This window comes from Muscardinus avellanarius (assembly GCF_963383645.1).
Source record: "Muscardinus avellanarius genome assembly, chromosome: 2".
Lineage (NCBI taxonomy): Eukaryota > Metazoa > Chordata > Mammalia > Rodentia > Gliridae > Muscardinus > Muscardinus avellanarius.
In genome coordinates, this window is record NC_137787.1 from 26,672,576 (window position 1) to 26,690,520 (window position 17,945).

The window sequence follows — 17,945 nt, forward strand, 5'->3', positions numbered from 1 at the left end:
TCTAACAGCCCAGAATATCATACTGAGAACCACAGGCTCTACTTAACAGGTTCAATCAGCCTGAATTATATTAGAGATAGGGCTAAAACAAACACTCCCAAACGCTGACAAAAATATTCCAATATATTTAGAGTAAATTTCATGTAAAGAGGAAAACATTATGCTCCATTGATTTTATGTGTTTTTAAAGGTTAAATTACATAGTTGCATGTTAATATGTTCCTATGTTCTTGAGAATTATATAAAATAATAAACATTGGAGTACATTATAAAAGAAAAGACTTAGAAAATTAAATTTTAAATAAACTTAATAGTTAATAATTTGTATATGGCTAATGTTTGGAATACAGAGACATACAGTGTATATGTATCTGAAATTTTTCTTAGGTTTTCTTTCCACAGGAATTAAAAAGGAGTTGACATTCTTGCAAATTATTCCTGACAATGTATTTTTTAAGTTCTACTTTTAAACTTAGAAACAATTAATATCAGACTTATTTTTTATAGGAAGTTGAGAAAACCACTCTAGTCAAGACCTTAATATTTTCCAATTATAGGTATATGGTATGCTAATTAATTAATTGTGACACTAACTAGATCGCACCTCCGTTTGTCTTAAGTAAAAATATTTCCTTTCATATTTTTCTACAGAGGAAAAGTTGTCTCTTCACTAGCAAACTCTCCTACATGTTTTGACCAAGTATTACAAAGTCACTAGACAGTTGGCCTCATTAGTATTATTATATTTATTTGATAGAACACTTTTTTGTCAAACCGAGTTTCAAGATATTTAAAAATATTTAGTCATCTTAACAATTATTTGGGTACTAAGAATTCTAATGTTAATACAACTTTCTTATTAAGCAGTACTAAAACTTATTTGTACTATAAGTAAAAATAACCAATGATCATTATGATAGTTTTCAAATTTAAACTTCCTAAAAAACTTTACAAGTTAAAACTTTTCTCTAAAGACATATACAAAATCAAATATTAGAAGAAATGATAATACAGTTTTTACTATTGAGATTGGAGTTATATAAAACTTATTTAACTTTTCAGCTGGGCGTGGTGGCGCACACTTGTAATCCCCACGCTTGGGAGGCAGAGACAGGAGGATCACGCAGGTTCGAAGCCAGACGCGCTGGTTTAAGAGACCCTGTTTCCAAAATAAAAAGTATATAAAATGGGTCTGGGAGTGTATCCTGGAGGTGGAAGGGTTCCATCCCCAGTACCACCCCCCCAAAAAAAGAAAAGAAAAACTTACTCAACTTTTCCTATTTGTCTACACATTTCTTTTCCCATATGTATCTTAACGTGTTGCCTCTGAATGTATCTGGGTAGATTAATTCTCCCAAGGTGGACTGAAATTAAACAGATCATTCTGTTTTATGTTGTCTGGAGGAAGAAGGCTTTAAACTGAGACCATTACAGATTTCTGAGTGAAATTAATCTTCTATAATTGCTACCTGGCAATACCTTTTATAGGCTTTCAAACAAGAAGATTCCAGATAGCTAAGGATTTTCAATGCACTTTCTGTTTTGTTAAAAATTATTCAGTTCCAGTCACCTATGACCTTCACATATTTTCATGTTAAGTAAATAAAGTACTGTTCACAGTGTTTCTGATGTCAACCAGTATCTTTGTTTCACATTCCCAACTCTATGCTGGGAATAAAGACCGGATTGACATCCAGTTAATTTTGATTGGTGTGTGTACTGTTTCTGGAGTATTTCAAACCAGAGAATCAGGAAATAATCAGGTTCTTAATTTTTTTAAGTATGAATTGGATACTAATTTTTCATCCCTAATGATTTAAAAAATGTTTCTGGTTGATACTTTCATGAGCAACTGATTCCCATAAATGTTAAGGAAACCTGAACGTCTGCAGTTTAGCTACTTACTCAGATTAAGCTGGTCTCAAGAAGCTAGGCCAGGCTCTTGGTTCATGGGGCCTAAAGGTTAGTCCTTCATGATATACTGGCAGGTAACTTAGCAAAGAGAACCAGCCTGAATAATTTGGTTTTCGGCGTTCCTTCTTCGTCTGCAAAGTGCCAGGCTCATAAACATCAATGATGCCAACATTTGTTACATACTACCATCAAATTCTGTTAAATTACTACACCCTGAAAATCTGGTTAAATCACTTAGTTAGGTCTAGTAGTAAAAATGTGTACACTCTTTAATGAGGTTCATTTACTTATTTATTCAAATATAAAGAAGCTGCTACTATGGCCTGAATACAATTGATACTGTGCTATGTACTAGAAGGGAAAAGGTACGAGAGCAGTGCAGAAGACAGTGAGCAGAAAATTACTTATCTGTGATCAGTAATGAGTTAATAGGAATAAATACTTTGGGTCCTTGGATAAGGTGAAATTAGAACAATCTAACATTTTTGAAAATGTGTTGGTGGGGACGTGGAGAAACTGGAGCCCTTGTGCACTGCTAGTGGGAATGTAAAAGAATATAGCCCTGTGGAAAATAGTATGGTGATCTCTTAATTACAATTAAACATAGAATTACCATAGGATACCAAAATTTCCACTTCTGGGTTTATACCCAAGAAAATTCAAGGTAGAGACAAAAATAGAACTCTGTGCATGAAAGCATCATTTTTTTTTAATAGTCAGAGCAAAACCAACCCCGATGAACATCAGCAAATGAATGGATAAACAAAACAGCATGGAAGTACTATAGAATGTCTGTTAGCCTGTGTTCCCAGCCACACAGGAGGCTGAGGCTGGAGGATCACTGGGCCCAGGAGTTCGAGACCAGCCTGAGCAGTGTAGTGAGACCTCATCTCTTAAAGAACATGTGCCTGGTGGCACATGCTTGTAATCCCCAGGCTTGGGAGGCTGAGACAGGAGGATCACACAGGTTCGAAGCCATCCTCAGCTGGTTTAAGAGACCCTGTTTCCAAATGAAATATAAAATAGGTCTTGGAGGATAGCCTGGAGGTAGAAGGCCCCTGGATTCCATCCCCAGAACCACCAAAAAAAAAAAAAAAAAAAAAAAAGAACAAACATTATGAAGCTTCAAAAAGGAGTGAAATTCTGATGACATATTCTACAACCTAGATAAGCCTAGATGGTATTATAATAAATGAAATAAATCCATCATAAAGGATAAATATTGTATGATTCCATGAGTTATGTAGAAAAGCCAAACTCATAAAGGCAAAAAATAGAATGGTGGTTTCTAGAGAAGGTAGGAGGGAGAACAGGGAGTTATTTACTGGGTAGGGGATTTCAGTTTGGGAAGGTGAAAATTATTCTGGGGTTGGATATAGGTGACAGGTGCACAATACAATAAATGTACTTAATGCCACTGAATTGTACACATAAATTGTTAAGATGGCTAATGTTTTCTTATCCATATTTTACTACAATAGAAAAGTGCTTGTTAAAAATTCAACATTTTCTAAAAGTGAGAAGTTAACTTTTTAGTTCAGTTAATCTCAATAGTATTATCATAATTATCCTTTTATGATAATAGCTTTCTCTATAAATTAAGCCTTCTTACAAGAGCATTCTTTACAATAAATTATGGCATGTTAACCAGGTGTGGTGTCCCATGCCTATAATTACACTACTTGGGAGGCTGAGGCAGGAGGAACACATGTACAAGGATAGCTTCAGCTATATAATAAAATACTCAGGGAATCACTGTTTCAAAATAAAATATAAAAGGGAACAGGGATGTAGCTTAGAAGTAGAATCCCCTTGAGTTCAGTCACCAGTAAAACACACACACACACACACACACACACACACACACACACACACACACACACAGTATATTGTGACTTGAATGTGTTTGCATGACTATAACAATAATAATTTTATAAATTGTCATATATATTGAGCATCCTCATAGTTTGGTTCCTGAAGGAAACTATCATAATTTTGTGGAAATAAAAATAGGAATGTTTATTTGTCCATCAAATTTTCCCCATTTTACTTTAAAATGTCTTGTTTATAGTAGTTTTATCAGTAAAGTTAGACACTAAAAAAAATATTCACTATAATTCACTTTTCCATAGACCCTTAGGAAACGCTACTTAGCTATATTGCTTCAGGGCTTTCAGTAAACATAAACTTCCAAATCCACCTTTTAAAATGAGAAATCACTTTATACAAAAAGCTCATAAACAATCTGGAGTAGAGTCACAATGGCATCTGTGAGAGTATCATGGCTATGATGGGCAGGCCTCCAAATTGCTCTCGCCCTCAGAGACCAAATTCTTGGTTCTGCATTTATGCTACTAACCACGTAATTTTGGACAAGATATTTATCTGAATTAAACCTCAGTTTGCTCTTATATTAGAGGGTGATAATCACAGCCTTTCCATAGGGGTTTGGTTAGGATCGCATGAAACCTCCATGTCCACAATCACTTATCCACTATTCCAAAATCTATAAAACTCTGAAAGCTAGTTTTTTCTTTTCCCCCACAAGTTGGCTCTGAAGTTCATCTAGCAAAAAATCCTGACCTAAGCTGACTTGAGACTATTTTTAGTTTTTATTGTTTTCACTTATTTTTATGTATCGGTTCCCATTTATTTAATAGGTTTTGCTGTAGAATTACTAGGTGATTGAATATACATTACTACCTAGACCAGGTGGAACATGGATGATGTATAGTATATGCTCTGACTTCTCTATCTACAATATAGATGTCCTGATTTTCTAAACATATCTGGCTTCCAGAATTGGTAAGTGCTTGCATGCCTGTGTAGAAAGTACTTAATAAAATACATATTCAACAGTTTAGCTGATATGATTATTAATTTAGGCCCTTGTATGGAGCTTGAAGTTAAAAGGAAACCAGGCTCTGTATCATCAAAAGAGTCGCTTGATAAAGATTTTGCCAGATCAGTACACAGGTGTTATGACAAAGGTTAGCACTTTGATGAGGTTTCTTCCTTTTTCTTTACCTTCCATACAACGTACAATTATATAGTACTATTTAAATTTTCAGGCTATTACTATATAGCTTACTATGTTAGAATTGCTTGTATCTGTTTCTTCAATGTTGGCATTTTTATTTGGCTTTTTTTTTTATAAAGTAGCACCTTGAGTAATTTTTAGCTGTCCAATGCTACTTACAAGTGATAACTATTGCTAAACAGAAAGTTTTTTACAGCCGGGCGTGGTGGCGCACGCTTGTAATCCCCGCGCTTGGGAGGCGGAGACAGGAGGATCGCACAGGTTCGAAGCCAGCCGCGCTGGCGTAAGAGACCCTGTTTCAAAAATATAAAAATAGGTCTGGGAGCGTAGCCCAGAGGTAGAAGGGCTTCCAGGAACCCCAGTACCACCAAAAAAAAAAAAAAAAGAAAGTTTTTTACATATTGAAAAATTGATATTTTCAAGGGAAAGAAAAAAGTTATGCTACCAAATTTATGAGTTATTGGCAGGTAAGGACTCTAGTAAGACCCACCATGAAAACATACTAATTATATATAGTTCATGGTAAATTTGCCTAAACATTTTTATATAACATATAAAACTTTAAAATTTGTGTTTGAATTTTACTGCAATAATAATTTTTAAGTGTTCAGCTTCTTGAAGTACTGTGTGGGCAGTGTCTGGACTTTCTGCATTACATTTTTAAAGCATTTTTATTTAGGTATATCCCCACGAAATATAATTTCTATGGGAAATGATTATTTTTATATTAAAAAAAATTAGAGCCTTTATAAACCTTAAACCCTAAAATTTCTCTCTTCCATGTGGCTTAATAAATGGCAGCATATTATTTTTATATTTTTTGAGATCCATCACTTTTATAGCCTACATAAGAAGTCCTTAATAAAATTTTAAAAGATGGGCTAGCAAGGGCATAATGTATTTTATTTTTCTTTAATTATATTAATTTTGAAACACAGCTGTCTCTAAAGATTGTCATTTTGATTTCTCTTTTTAAAATAAATGTATTGTTTTATTAAGACAAAAACTGAGAGTGTATACGAAATTTACATGAAATTTACATTTAAACATAATTTTCGCAGAAAACTAACACATGCCAAAGCTACACTGTAGCTCTGGATGTGTATCTAGATGCAGCCAAATGCTGATGAACCTCAGGATTCAAAACCTCACTTCCTATCTCCAAAATGGCAGCTTTGGTAACTTCTCAACTGGCTTTATTCTCTTAATGTCACAAAGGGAATGAAATTAAGTGGAGGCAGGAAACACCTTCACATACAGGTTTCAGGTTTTCACAGTCTTTACACAACCTCTCACAGTCCTCATTTATGTGCCAATGATTTTGTCAAAAATAATTTTTATTGATGCATTGTAGTCATACATCTTAACGGGATACAAGATGGTAGAGGCATACGTGCACGCATCACATTTCTGAAATGGTAAAATAGTGTGGACAGAGAACCAAATCATTAATTAGCTTTTCTTCCCATTATTTTACCATTTTCCCAATCAGGTCTCATTTCAATCAAAATGAGCCTATCCATTTCCCACCCCATCCCTCCTACCCCAAATAATTAACCAGTAATAGCCAAAAGTCATGCACCTGCTACACTGTAAAACTACACTGTGGGTTATAGAAATGCTCTCTGAAGATCTATACTATCTTTCTGCTTCCTTCACACCCAATTCTGCAAGTTTTGTCTTTTATATAAGGCCCTTTGCTTTCCCAGTACAGCTCAGAATGAGTTGTCTTGAGACACTTCCCCCTCTCCCCTCCACTAGGATGACCCTGCAAGCCATGCAGCTGGGAACCACTCTAAAGCTCTAGGATGTTGCAGGGAGCAGAAACTAGGCCTGTTCTTCAAAGAACATCGTCTCAAGACACCTTTACAGTGTCAAGACAAGTAGAATTCCTTATATCCCTGCTCAAAGCCTACAGTCAGAGGAGACAGGGACTAGCACCTAGGAGAGTTAATTATTGTTATTTATTTTGTCATCGTCCTCTGAGCGGTAGGGATACTGTGTCAGCCTTTCCTCATAGAAGAATACAGCAACCTCTGGACACTTGACATTGGCTTCCTTGGCAAATCCCAGGTTAGCCTCATCATGGTTCTTTCATTTCATAGGAACGGGAGCTCTTCACTGGAATCTGTAGCTCTGATAATTTGCTCAGCTCCAAACCCTGAGCAAAGCCTCATAGCTCTTCTGATTCTAGTCTCACCTCTTCATTCTTCTTTGGTTTTCTCTTGCCTCACTTATCTTCAGAATCAGAATCAGCTCAGTGCTTGCCTCCCTCTAATTTATCTGTCTCATGTGGAATTTTCTGTGGCTGCAAAGACTTAGCAATGAGGTAACCAGGTTTTCTTCTGGCTCCCACGAGCTGTCCTCTTCTGAGAAACCCTTCCACTGTAGGAAGTACCCCACTTTGCCCTTTACAAGAGCCCACAGAGAACTTTTTCTATCTCCTCGTCCTCTTTCTCTCCTCCTCTTCCTCTCCTCCTTTTCTTTTCCTCTTCCTCCTCCTCTTCCTCCTCCTCCTCTTCCTCCTCTTCTTCCTCTTCCTCCTTCCTCTTCTTCCTCCTCCTCCACACAACTGGTTCACTTGTCCACTTTCTTCTCATTTTGTTTTTTCCCCATGGTTCCCACCACTGGCTTTCTAGTGTAAAGAGAAACACTGCTTGGAGCAGTGCCAAAGAGTCCCAAAAGAACACTGCTGTAGTGCTGCCTCACCTGGAGAAGTGGCTCCCAGGAAAGCAACAAGCTGGGTGGCCATGGCCACTGTGGATTTCCTTGCTGATGCAGTCAGTATACTTTAGGTCCTGGCCCATGGGGTTTTTTTTGGTGGTACTGGGGGTGGAACCCAGGGGCTTTCTACCTCCGGGCTAAACTCCCAGACCTTTTTTATATTTTATTTGGAAACAGGATCTCACTAAGTTGATGAGAGCCTCACTTAAGCAGCTGAGGCTGGCTTCAAACCTGTGCAATTCTCCTGTCTCAGCCTCCCAAGTGCTGGGATTATAAGCATGCACCATAACATGGTTTCGATTTCTTAGCCACATGTAACGATTTGATATGTGTCATTGTAATTTAAACAAAGAAATTCTGAATAGATAGGTATTATGAGGGATCAACTAGCAGGTTGTATAATGCTCCTGGACAAGCCTGGCTGTAGTAAGTACACATTTGACACAGCTGGTGTATTGTTAGGTTAGGGAAACAATAACATGTTACACATGTGTAACACGTTACACAGTATTCCCCCTGGAATAGAATCTCATAGCCTAACACTCCAGTCATTTAAAGGAAAGAAAATACTTTGTTGGTCTTTGTGTTTCCAGGTTGTCTTGGGGATCAAAATAAATATGATTATTTTAGAAAGGACACACAAATGCCTACATGTGCGTGCACACACACACACACACACACACACACACAGACACACAATTTTTTCTCACCTGTAACCTAAAATCTCTTTTCCTTTTCCAAACACTTTTCTCTACATTTGTCCTCTTCTGTCCATCTTATAGATATATGCTGATAAATTTTTAACCTTTTTTTACCTTTTATAGCTTTGCATGACTATAAAAAGTTAATAACAGATTTATATTTTTATTAGCATTTATGCTGTAAATGCAAGAGACATCTTAAATTCTAATTTAATGCACCTTTAAAGTCCTTTTTATTAGCCTGTTAATTCCCAGCTGTACTGTTTTATTGGAATGTGCATTATGTTTGTGCCATAGTCAAAACAATGGTGCACACTTAGAATTGTAAGGAAAAAATATCTATAGTCATTAGGTAAACTACACACTCAAGACTTGAAAGTCTACTGTAAACAATAGTAGTACATTGAGGCTGTAATTGCAATGATGTAATTATAGTTTTATAAATGAAGAATTACTTATATAGATACATCCCTAAGCAGGTGATTTTATTGGCAGGCAAAAATAAGATATCTATCTGTACTGATGATAATTATTAACTTCCATTTCAAATATGAACTTTGTTATTTAGTCTATAAATATAGATTCAGTATGGATAATACCGTTTATTTTCTTGAGGACTCTATTATTCTCAGTCTTCATACTTTTTATAAGAACTAGATGTATGAAATGTATGTGTTTGAATTAACATGATAGGAAAATGTGTATTATTTGAATTTCATGGCAAACCTGCCCTTGGTATTTCTCACATTAGAAAGCAGGACCTATTCTTTGCTTTCTTAATTGCATTCTGCCTGTGACCCTGCAGGTGTCAAACTAGTGGAATTTGGGGAAACAGATAGTCTACCTCTAATTAAATATTTAACATCTCCCCCGCCATTTTATATACATTTCCCCAAATGGAAAAGCAGATGGCCTGACTTGAGCCCACAGAGTGGCAGTCTCCTTCTAAAATCTCTGCTGAAATGGAAAAATGGGGGCAGTGCCAATTCAGCTGTTGCCTCCCATTCACACAATGGACAGGATGGCACATTTGTAGGGAGAGAGTTAAAGCACCCTGGAGCTATAAGTACAAGCCATCTCCATTGCCACTGCACCAATCCAGCCATCTCCAAACCCAGGAGGGAAAAACATGTGGGTCTTGCTTTATTTTGTACCTAGCAGGAACTGGCAGTAAAGTTACACAGTGAAATAGATTTCCGACATTTTCCCTGCCGTTAATTGTAATTTTCCAAGGTTTCCTCTGTGACAGAGTTTACAAAAGGGAGCTTTAGTAAAAACTATCATTAGCTTCATGGATCAATATGGTTTAGGGAATACAAAACAACTTTACTTGCTTAAAAATAGGAAATATCAGGAGGGTGTCCCCTTCTCCCTATGGATAGCGAATCACACTATTGATCCATCTACTGTCTAACTGCGTAAAATTTTCAGATATCAGGTGGACAAGCTGAGACTACAAATAAAGCCACTCTATTAGTGGGTATAGCATATAGCTCCTGAGAGACCTCCTGAGTCCCCCAGTATGAATCCTGCAAAATATGTGCCTTCTTTCTCTGAAAAGAACATGAAAGATAAGAAAAGGCTTAAAACCAAAGATATCACTGTTCTATTTTTCTATTTATTCTATTTACTAAATTTATCCCCATTCATCCAACAACCTTTATCAACAAGCTGTGAGAGAAGACGATGACAAAATGGAATTACATACATGAAAAAACCACATAAAATATGTGTAGGCTAAAATACAACCTCATATGCGTAAGATGACTGTATGCTTACTATGCTTGGAAGGAAGAAAATTGAGATGATAATATATAAAAATCAATAAATTGCTGTCCTGAATGTCTAAATAAATATGAATGATCAGCAAAGTTCTGTTTTTGTTTGGAAGGATGCTTTACATAGCTAGTCTGTCTTGATTTTGAATATTGATTAGAGGAGAAAGACAAACAGAAAGGAGGAATTGAAAGCCAATACAGAGACCTACATCTAGGTTGTAAAATTTCTTTTTCTCAGTGGACTCATTTTTTAAAATAAATTCAAAATTCATTTTTAGTGACAGAAAAATTGGGTAATTCCTGACACCAGTGGTTCTCAAAAATGCAATCCCAGCCCATCAGCATCAGCATTACCTGGAGAATTCTTAAAAATGCACATTCCAGAATCTACAGAATTAGAAAACATGAATAATATACAGAAATCTGCATCATGAGTCCTGTAAAAGACTCTCACATGGTTTTATGTGTGAGAATCACTTCTTAATACCTTTCCTCTTATAGAGCTACACTTACTAGTTAAATAATGTACATACTAGAGAACTTGGTAGTTATACAAGGATATATCTTAACATAATATCATAAAATTCCCTTCATTCTATAATGGACAATATTTGTGTGTGTGTGTGGTACTAGGAATGAAATCCAGAAGTTTTCTACCTTCAGACTATACTCCCAGACCTATTTTATATTTCACCTGGAAACAGGGTCTCACTAAGTCTCTGAGAGCCTCACTAAGTAGCTGAGGCTGTACTCCTATCTCAGTCTCCCAAGCACGGGGATTACAAGCGTGCACCACCATGCCCAGATATGGACAGTATTCTTATCTTCCAAAAAGAGGAGCAATAAAATCAAGAAACATATATATTTAAATAGCCTAATTCAGGTGTCTTAGGATGTTAGGTGAATATATATGTATTTTTTACAACACAGTTCTAAAAATGCTTTCAGAATGAAAGGGGACTGTTTTATATTTCTCAATTCCTAAAATAATATCCATCTCTGAATTAGGCACACAATATTTTATAAAAAAAAAACATGATCCACCTTAATTATCCAAAGTGTCTTTAGGATAGAGGATTTTATTGTTAATATGTAAGATTGAGGTTTTTTGCCTGAGGTCTGGGTTTTTAATTTTTGTTGTTTGGCAATGGCTCTATGGGCATCAACATTCACTATAAAGGAACTAATCAAAATGTGAATAATCCTTAAGATCTACCTTCACTTAAATATACTTAAATACCATAGGTTCCATGTTCTCAGAAGAGAGAAAGTAAAAAAAAAAAAAGAGAGAGAGAAAGTATTCAAATGGACTGCACTATTTAAGTAATCTTCATTGATAATGCTGATGCAGGATAACAAAATCATCAGACTTTGAAACTGTGACATTGTCCTAGTTCAGTAAATAAGAGATTTTAAATTGGAGTAGCTATGGATGTCTTTTAAAGAATGACATGCTGTCGTGCAACATATAGAATAAATAACTCACTTAAAGCAATTATTCTTATGGAAATTGTATTACATTGTGTCTAGTAAAGTAAGCTTTACCTTATAAAAAGTATGCTTTTATTAACCTTATAAAAAGACATTTCAATGTGATAATATCATATATAAATGCTTTTAACTATGAATAGATATGATTAGATACATTATTGGTTTACATCTTTTGCTCCTCATTGGGATAAATTTTTAACCTGTTATATTTAAATTTTGAAGTGTTAGTTATTATTGCATAAAGATAAGAAACTGGGCTTTATCTAAACATTTTGGAACATTCAAAATAAATTAAATGCGAATCTTAAGGGACACTATTTGGATATTTTGGATAAAAGATCCACAATGAAAGAAGAAATCTCATATTTTTAAAAATTGATTTATATGCACTTATATTAATGTCTTTATAGTATGTATCATGTGCCTGTTACTTAGTGCGCCCCATTAGGCACTTCATGGAATCCAAAATTGCTTGTGACTTGGGGCGATGGAGAGTCTTACGGAAGTATCTTTGATATGTCACTCCCAAAGACCAGCCTTACAAGTGTTTCAAGGAAAGAAAGGAGGGAACCTGAAATGGGAGGATCACAGTTCTTGGAAAGCCTCAGCTACTTGGTGAGGCCCTCCAATACTGAAAGAAAGAAAGAAAGAAAGAAAGAAAGAAAGAAAGAAAGAAAGAAAGAAAGAAAGAAAGAAAGAAAGAAAGAAAGAACAGGAAAGGAACAAGGTGACAATTGAAGATGTAGCAGAGTTTTGGGAGAATTTTACAATTTTATTTGTAGTAATGAAGAAAAGAGGGTGACAGGAGACCTGGAATCAAATGGAACTAAGAATACCTACTGGTAGGAAGGATAAAGCAAAGACACGATGAAATTCAAGACCTGGATATTGTAGAAGAAAAGGGAAGCATCATTAACTCAGCTAATGTAAGGATTGGTGAATTATGTCACCAATAATTTCAAATAATCAAATGATAATAGCAACCACAGTAGTACAAATTAGGCAGCTTATGTAGAAAAATAGCTTGCTTGCATAATACATCTTTTCAGCTCTCAGTTAACATTTAACCTGAATTTACTAAGAACTAATGGGCACAATGGCACATGCCTATAATCCTAGTACTTGAAAGGCTGAAACAGGAAGATTACAGGTTGCAGGGCAGCCTTGGCAACTTAAATAGACCCTCAGCAATTTATGGGATCCTGTTTCAAAATAAAGTATAAAATACAGGGTGAAACTCAGAGGTAGACTTGTCTCTGGTTCAATCCCCAGTACCAACCAAACCAAACACCCCTATGTGTCAGGCCCAAGCAAGACACATTGTCTTTGTTATATAGCTTATGTTCTAATAGGAACTATAGACAAACACCTTATAGATATGATGAGTATATAGGAGATGATATCATATCAGGTAATACCTAGTCTGAGGAGTCCTGAAAAAAGAACGATATTTGAGCTGAGATCTGAAGGATCTAGGTATGGAGAAAGAGAAAGCTTGTTCCTGGCTAAAGGAGCAGCTAAATAAAAAATGATTCACATCTATTGAACAAGTGAAAAATTGGTGCTAGAGAGAACTGAAGGAATAGGCAAAGTGTCTCTGTGTTAAAGGCCACCTTCACTAAAATAATGGGGAGCCCTTGAGTAACTGTGTAGGGGAGTGTTGTTTCTGCTATTCCTGGAATTATCCCGAATGTATTGGAGAGAAGAGACTGGAAGAGGGCAAGGGGTGGGTGAGTAGGGCAGCAAGTGACGGAGGAAGTCCATCTATCCGCTCATTTAAGTATTTTTTATAATCTAGACAAAGGATGGCAGTAGTTTAGGCTAGAGTTTAGAGTTACAGCAGTGAGAAGAGAGAGAAGGGAAAAGAGAAAGAATGATAGTGTGGGAAGAGTGAGGGGGAAAGCTGGGACAGGTGCAAGGGGGCACTGGGCAGATATAGGATTTGGGTGTGACGAGAGTGGCTGAGTCTAGTTTGATTGTGACTCTTTTATTAGGATAGGGAATTCTGGGACCGTAGTAAGGAGAGTAGTAAATTCAGACGTGGACATTTTCTTGGTAGTGTCTGTGAGCTATTTCAAGGATACATCACCAAAGACTGTTATAAGATTGAAATTAGATGTCTTATTTCTCAAGGTTGTTAACTGTCAATGCACTAAAATTAGACCTTAATGGGTGAGAACATATTGCCACATATCAGAACATTAGGAGCTCTCCGTCACATTATTTGCATTTCACAACGTCACTTCTAATATTTCACCTTGAAGATCACTCAAGCCTCAGAGAATAATTTGTATCTGCTTTTGCATTATTATTTTGTTCTCTTACAACTCTGGCCACGGCCTCTGAAGAAAGCTCGTGTTACGGTCTCCGGCTGGAGTCACTTTAAATGCCTTCCCCCAAAATCTGTTGGATTTACATGCCATTAATTTTACAAAATAGCAACAGATTGAATACTGAATATTTTAATATGCTGTTTTTCATTTTTAGCAGATTTAAGACTGACATCCTGGCTTTCAAATTTATTTTGGTATTTCTGGACATAAGCTACTTCAGTGATTTCATATTTTGGATTCTTTGTTGACAGTTCCTATCATAAAGAAAGAAAAACAGTAATTTGTTTTCTATTTAAAATTTTTAATTGGGGAATTACCATCTCACATGAAGGTGATTATAATTCAATATTTTCAACATTAGTCTCCACGTAAGCAATAATAACAAAATGTTTTATAAAATGTTGAAGTGCAGTGCTGCTGTATTCTGTTGGTTGTCCAGATCACCATCTTAGACTGGTGTCTTAGTCTGCCCTCTTCTTTCCCTTTTTAACATGAGAGTCAAGAAAAGCACAACTCTTTGTGATCTCAGGGTCAAGCCTCAGGGAATATTTAAAGTCTTGTCTTAGACTAAGCAGAGAGAACAACGCAGGTTATACTACTTTGTATTTACATTTTATTTTGTGGTAGAACTGATATTTTTTAATAGAGCAATTTAAAAATTTCTATTGATTTCAGATGAATGGGAAAAAAGAATGAAGTCAGAGATAAGTCTGAAATTTTTATTTTTAGAAAGAATTGTAAAATATAAAGAAGGATTAAACATTTTGACAAGCTATTTAGTTGTATATATCTATTTGTGTTCTTTTAAATATAACTGTTGAGTGTGTTAATTTAAAATAAAATAGAAGAAATCTCTCTTTTGATAGCCTTATAAATTTTTGTTGGCACATTATAATGTCTGTTTTTATACCCTGACCCTAGAGTTTACTTTGTCTATGGAAATATCAAGGGAAAAGAAGATTTATTTAAGACCTTTAGAAATAGGAAGACAGTTAGAACTTCTAACTGCTTCAGGGTGGGAAGATTGAATAAAATTTGATTAAAATAGGACAGGAATGATTTAGTCAGTTGAAGAAAGAACCTGATTTATTGGTTGTCTTTCCACACCACACTTGAGTATTTTAATTGTATTTTTCAGGGAAGTATATTCAAAAAATGAGCAAACTTCAATGGACCCATATTCTGGTTGCCTGATTTAAACAGGAGATATCTTACTGACTAGACAGGTTATCTGACACTCTTGACTAGCTGTCTTGGACAGAACAACTAAACCAGTTTGCAGGCACACACATCCGTAATGTGAGTCATAGAGAACTGGGATTGCTAGACAAAGATGGCACAGGATAGTTAGCCATATGTCTGAGATGATTTCAGTGAGGCTTGCCAGAAGCAGGCATGGACTAAATGACCTCTGGAGGCACTTTCTGGTCCTGTGCTTCTCTTTCATCTAATTCTAACTTTTAAATCCATATGAAGGATGCAAACCCATTTTATTTCAAAATGCCTTTGGTGTTGTTAGGTGACAGACAATTAAAGAGATGTATTTCTTGTAATCAAACATTTGAATTCAATGCTAAAATAGCTTAGTTTGATCAAATACAAATTACTTTAAGTTGTAGCATAATTAGCTTTACTGTTTAAACATTCATTAGGCAACTGTCTAAGATATGTTTACGTATATATTTGCATTTTTAGAATGATGAAACAAATTTATAAATTATTGAAATATGTGCTTTATATGCATGAGGAGAAATAAACATTTTCTAAAATGTGCTTATAATTTGTAAATTAAACTTTCTTTTCTTCCCATTCCCCCTTATCTAATCTACAGCTAAGATAAAATTTGATTACTACTACTTTTTAGATTATCTTTGGTCCTCTCATATTTGAGAGGAGATTTGGTGATGAAACCAAAAGATTCTCTCCCTTTGAGGTAGGCCCCCCTCCTTATTTTAGTTTTAATATTGAAACAAGGTCTCACTAAGTTGCTGAGGCTGGTCTTGCATATCTGCAATCCTTCCGTCTCAGCCTCCTAAGTACTGTGATTACAGGCATGCACACTACACCCAACTTCTTGGATTTTCTTTTAGCCAAATTTCTCCCCAATTCTGTCATTGAACATTTTCCCTGCATTCCTTGAAGCACCCAGAATTCTCTGACAAGTCCCCTTCTCCCAGTAAATTTAGTTTTGAACTCTAGTTAAGATCTGTTTTCTCTGAGCAGCCCATCTTTGTGACTATACCTATTATGAGTTACTCTGAGCTATCACTTTAGGAAGTTCTGAAATTCTTATCATGTGTTATTAGATTCCAACAAAAATATTTTTGAGAGATATTGTATTTTAATTGCACATGGTTTCCATATGTCCAGAAATTTGAAATCCTTAATTGAATTTGCAGCCTCAATGTCATTTCAAATAGATGAGGCTATTTTGTATCTGAAACCTATCAAGCATAAAAACATAAGCCTGAAGAAGGAATACCTGTAATGTGGTGGGTGTAAGAGATCGTGTGTGTGTGTGTGTGTGTGTGTGTGTGTGTGTGTGTGTGTTGTAAAAAAAAGATGGTGCATTGAGTTAGGGTACACAACGTTGGTCCTGGTTAATATTCACATTTTGTCAGCTTGTAAATCCAAGTAACTGGAATCTATAAAAAATAATTTTCTTATGAAATTCATCTGACTTCTATTTAAAGAAACTAAATCAGTTAATTTTGGACCTGCTATTGACTTAATATAGAATTAATTTGAAGGCATTTGGGAAATATTCTGGATGTTGAGCATCAAGTTTTTTTTTTTAATAGCAGTACAACATTTTTACTATTGTATCGAAGTCTAACTAAAAGAAAATTCTTTCACTGTCTATGAATATGTATCAAAGAGTGACAGCACACCTTTGAGTGTTTGGCATCAGAGAGATCAAAGGACAATCAATGATAGTTGAAAGTCAAGAACAGAATCTTCTATGGATCTTAGAAACTTGTAAGGTTAAGGCTTGACGGGGAAAAAAAAAACTGGGTTGTTTTAGGAAAGGATCAAGATTTAAGCAAAGTTTTGGAAATGGGAATTTGCCTCAGGCAACAGCAGATATCACCAAGAACCAGAGCCCCTTGGTTCAGTCCAGTTCTTACTCTGTGATGCATAAACTGGCTTACTTAATTTTAAAATGTTCAGTCCATTAATGACCTAAGGCAGGAGAAAAGCAGTGATCAGAATTACTTTTGACATGTATGGTCACTTCGTAAATATGATTTGATGATTTTGAAAACAGACCGATTGGGAACAGAGCCTGCTGAAAGGAGTAATAAGGAATTTTTCAAAAGTGTCAGGTTCTTAAATCATAAATTCAGAATGAAAAATAATAGACCTTTCTGCCATGGTTAATCTATAAAAATATCTTTGGGGAAAAAAAAAGAGTAGCTCATTTTCTGATTGTTCTTGACCAGCAATAGTAAAATTATGTATAAATGAATTTCATGGTCACCTGGCTTTAAAGATTTTCTCTTTGAATTAATTTCTTTGTCCTAAAGTAATGCACTTTCATTTCAGTAAAATGGAATTTAAACATTTTTATAGTCTACTTCATAAATTAGTAATTTTTTTCTACGTAATATGACACCTCAATGCATTTGAATGTGTATTACAAAGCTATATGAACATGATTATAGTGATTACATTTAAAAATAAATTTATTTGAAGAATAAAGTTAAAAAAAAACTTTGTATTATGCCATATATTTAGTCATACTTCATGTTGATTTAGTAACATTTTTATTAGGTTAAATCTCTAAAGTACTAATCTGTTTTGAAAATGAATATATTACCTGCTATTTAAAAACTACTTAATAGCCAGATGTGGAGGCCCATGCTTATAATCTCAGTACTTATGAGGCTGAGATTAGAAGATCCCAGGTTTGAGGCCAGCCTCAGAAACTTAGTAAAAACCTGTGTATTTTTCTTCATTTTGT

The 17,945-nt window shown here is 35.3% G+C and overlaps 1 protein-coding gene and 1 pseudogene across 3 annotated transcripts in view; one reads left to right on the forward strand and one right to left on the reverse strand.

Moving 5' to 3' along the window:
* Positions 1 to 17,945, forward strand: part of ERBB4 (erb-b2 receptor tyrosine kinase 4) — a gene marked incomplete at both ends in the record, with an annotated part of 1,174,461 nt that overhangs the window by 352,465 nt on the left and 804,051 nt on the right. The window lies entirely within an intron of this gene.
* LOC308279844 (chromobox protein homolog 1-like) overlaps positions 6,905 to 17,945 on the reverse strand; it is a 64,602-nt pseudogene continuing 53,561 nt past the window's right edge. The window contains exons 2-3 of the transcript in view: positions 7,536 to 7,726; positions 6,905 to 7,420 (exon numbers count right to left, since the gene is read on the reverse strand). The product of the transcript in view is annotated as a chromobox protein homolog 1-like (transcript). The remainder of the gene's footprint in view (positions 7,421 to 7,535; positions 7,727 to 17,945) is intronic.